The sequence below is a fragment of the Pinus tabuliformis genome, chromosome 5_2, assembly GCF_031772625.1.
Source record: "Pinus tabuliformis cultivar Carrire ecotype Pingquan chromosome 5_2, CPIR1, whole genome shotgun sequence".
Classification (NCBI taxonomy): Eukaryota; Viridiplantae; Streptophyta; class Pinopsida; order Pinales; family Pinaceae; genus Pinus; species Pinus tabuliformis.
The window spans coordinates 345,246,956-345,251,439 of record NC_142306.1 but is presented as its reverse complement, the minus strand read 5'-3'; the positions used below and the strand labels follow the sequence as shown (position 1 = coordinate 345,251,439).

At 26.2% G+C, this 4,484-nt stretch overlaps 1 pseudogene; it reads right to left on the bottom strand.

The window, feature by feature from the left end:
* Nucleotides 1-3,646: 3,646 nt before the first annotated feature.
* Nucleotides 3,647-4,031, bottom strand: LOC149158906 (protein DESIGUAL 2-like; annotated as a pseudogene).
* Between the last annotated feature and the right edge of the window lie 453 nt (nucleotides 4,032-4,484).

Here is a 4,484-nt window from a genome sequence, read left to right as displayed (position 1 = left end):
ATATATATATATATATATATATATATATATATATATATATATAATTTTATAGGAATATTTTCAAATATAAATTTATTTTGAATTATAATATTGAAAGACTAAAAAGTGAAATTTTATTATAAATTTAAAAAAAAATTAATGATAAATTTTTCTTTAAAACTCTCATCAATTTAGTATCTTATATGATTTTAACATTAATAATATGACATTAATATAAAATTATCTATAATATTATAATGAAATATAATATAATTTATTTTATTAAAATATTTATAATTTATAAATTTTATGATAGAAAATAATACCCCATATATTATTTTTCTAAATTTTAGAGAAATGTTTTTTTTTTATAATTTTAAAGCTAATTACGATATAATATATCATATTCTAATAAACAAGCTTGGTTTCCCATTTAAAACATGATTATGACAGAAACATAAAGTAAAAAGAGGAGTAAACCAAATAAAATTACTTTAAGTTCTAATCCAAACCATTGGTCGCTCAAGAATGATTTCTTAAGTGGAGTGGTATTAAGAGTTCAGTCACCACATTTAAAATGAATAAATAAACAAATAAATAATATGGTGCAATAAAAAACAGAAAATAAGGAAAAAATTAAGATATTTTTAGCATTACCTAGGTCAATATAGTCGTTCCTGGTTAAATTTAACCATTGGAGGTTCTGCTCTATCTACTTATCATGCAATCAAGATCTCGACAAAAGAATTTTAATTTTTAAAGTGATTTACGCTGAAAAATCTTCTCAAAACTTGTTATGGATCACAGAAACCTCAATTCCACAATTTTAATTAGGTATTAAATATTATTTTAAAAAATTAAAAATATATCTTTATGTTGAATAATATGAATAAGAGAATCAACATATTAAAAGGATTAGTTTAGCTTTTCTACAATTTGATTTTTACTAAGGAAATTCAAACATATAATTTATGATGAAATTATGCTATTTTGTTGTTTAAAATGTGTTTTTGAATATAAAAATAGTTTATTTCTCTGAAAAATCATAGTGCACTACAATCATGTAGATTTATCAATTCAAACTTGTAATTCCCACAAATCTCAGACAAGATGTATTTGGCAAAATTGATTAGAAAATATAAACACAAAAGAGTCAAAGCATAAAATAAGTAAATAACTACTTGTCAAAATAAAACCTAATTCTTATACATCAAAAAATTCATGTATAGATCTTAACTCATAATAAATAAGTTTGAATATAAATATATGCTAATTTTGACAACTATTAATCACAGATGTGCTATAAAAAATAAATATAAGAATAAGGTGTTGCAAGAACAAAAAGATAAATAACTTCAAGTAATCTCAATTTTTAATTCCAATTAAATCGTTCTGTATGATCCCATATATATCTAAGTAATGGCTATAATGGCTTTTTATACATTTTAATGTGATGTTATTAAATAAAAGCGGTAAATGAGTATATGTTATATAATAATAATTAATAATTACTCAACCAAGGCTTTCACTTTCAGGAGAAGAGTTGTTTAAATATTTTTCTTATGAATCCATTATGTTAGGATTTTTTCTTGTCACTATTTCTGAACAGTTAATATGATCCATTTTCGAGATAAAGTGATGAGAAAAACATTATCAAAGTCAAAAGTTTAATAAGGGAAAAACAAAAAAATATATCATTATTAAATAAATAATAATTAAAAAATATAATGGTTATAAAAAAATATAAAATATAACCGTTCGATAAATATTTATAATTATAATTAATTACTAACAAATTATAATTAATTAATAACAATGTAAAATCAATCGTTAAAATAAAGAGAAAGGAGAGAAACGGATATTACATTAAAATAAAGAGAGAGTAGAGAAACGAATAGTACTTATAGAAAGGAAAATGGTAAAACATATATGGACGAAAGGAGCGGAATGAATTAATTATTAATTTGGGAATTTGGTTGATATTAATATATTAATAATAATAGTATTATTGTCGAAGGGAATGAATTAATTATTAATGAAGGTATTTTGTAAATAAAAATAATATTAATATAATAATATATTAATAATATATTAATAATATTATTATTAATAAGGGAAATGGATATTAGTTTTTTTTTAAGGAATATAAACTCGAAAGTTTTATAAAATTTAAAAGACAAAAAAATTAATTAAAAGTAATAACATAGAGAAAAAAAAAAATAGAAAGGGCAAAATAGAAACGAACTGGAAACAAATTATGAACCATGATGATTTTCTACTCATTGTGTTCAAAATATTAAAAAAAAAACCTAATGTAATACATCTATAAGAAAAATCACTAGACAGATAACAATTTTATGTAATAACAAAATTATAATAATGATCCTAACTAATAATATTAATTAATTAAAATTAATTAAAAAAAAGTATACAGAAATCAGAGCACAAATAATAAAAAAGTGTTAAGTACTTTTCAATACACATAGTATTGTATTTTGAAAATGATAAAAATAAATTTCTATTCTACTTATCAATCAAATTCTACAAATATAAAAACATATTTTAAAATAAATATTAAATAAGTAAAAAATAAATTAATAACTAAATATATATATATATATATATATATATATATATATATATATATATATATTAGATTTTTAATTATTTACTATTATGATGCATATTATTTATAATTGGAAATATAGTAATTAATTTGTTATGAACATTTCTATTGAGATCCTTTTTAATTTAGTTTGACAAATTTTAAATATATTAAATGATATTTAATATTTTGAAAGTTTGATTTATAAATATTAGTATAATAATATAAATTAAATAGTTGATAAATATGGATAATCATCTATTTATAATGAGGTTTTATATTGTTTATTTTTTTCTCAATGAAATGGTTATGGGAGTACCCAGTAGAATTAGCTTATATGGATTTTCACCATTCTCACCAAATAGAACATGTCTTCGTAGATTTGAACCCGCCAGGTCCAAAAACACAACAATATTTGCCTCTACCACTTGAGCTGAACTCTTTCGACTTTAGGTCCCACATTGTTAACACTTAAAAAGAATCATATTAAAAGAAAAAAAGTTGCAACTATTATTATTATTATTATTATATAAGCTACACATATATTAAATTAAAAAAAATTGGCACAGTGTTTCATCCTTACTTTACCATGAATATGGTTAATTTGAAAATAGGTTTTGTTACAACCATATACCAAATGTTATGGTTTATCAATACCACTCGCCCAAAAAGCCACAAATTTTTTATATGAATCTTGTTCATATGGCATTTCTTTAGTTAATCACTATAGATCTATCTCAAGCAAAGATGTAGTGACTCTAGAGGGATGAAATTTCATGAGGTGAAAACTTGTTTTAGAGTGTAAAACTTGAAAAAATGTTTTCACATCCAAAGATTTAATCTCGATTTAAACTCTCTATGCCCTTCATAGATCCCCTCTCTCTTTGTGTGTGTGTCAAAAACTTGTTGATGAAAACAAAGTCTGGGTGAACTTCATTTTCAGTATTTTCACAAGCTCTAGCCTCAGACCTGTGGGTTATGGGCCCACGAAGCCTATCGAACCTTCCGATAGTCTTCTCAACACGACTCTCCAGGTCATCATCTGCTTTCTGATACTTTCACTCACCTTCTATATTGTCCCTGGTTCATGCTCGACCCGGCTGCCAGAAGGAAAAACGCAAATGTGAACGTTATCCAGGACATGAACAAACTAAGTGTGGCTATGGATATGTTCCGAGAGGGAACTTTGTTCACATTTCTAGTACGGCAGCATACGCAGCCCCCCATCGCATTGGCTGACAATTGCGCAAGCAGAAGTGCCAATGTTGCAGCCAGTTCCAGCGCCAGAGCAGGGATGCTTGGAGGGGTGCACTCTTCATGTTCGTATGTCACTTCAGGGGCCTGGGTATGTTTGAATTTCTGTAGCTATTGCCGTGCTCAGGGCGATCAAACCCGGAAATCCCAAGAACAAGCAAAATCCCAAACGGGTTGTCTGCATATGATTCATCCTCCTCGTGCGATCCTTTGGAAACGCCACTCATCTCTCTTTCTTTCTTGCAGAATTCACCCAATTCTGAACTTGAGAATCAATGCGTATATTGATAGTCGTCCTCACCGTTACTTAGACTCCAACCTCGGCCTCCCGTATTCTCTGCCTAGAAACCTTTGAATCCTCTCGAGTTTTCCAATCTGATGGATTCTGAAGCAACTCATCTGCCTTGATCAAGGCATTTTCTTTTTCTACGAAACTTCTGCATTCAAAAAAATAAAAAAAATAGAACAGACACAAAGACATAAATTCACAAAAGCATTTGTATTATGCACAAACTTAAAATTATAGTCTTAAGGCATTTCAGCCTTAATCAAAACTCTCCAGCGACTACATTTTGCTTCCTCTCTCACACAGAATTTTTGGTTTTTTCCTCTTCTTGATTCACTCAGGAATCGTTCAGTTCTTTAT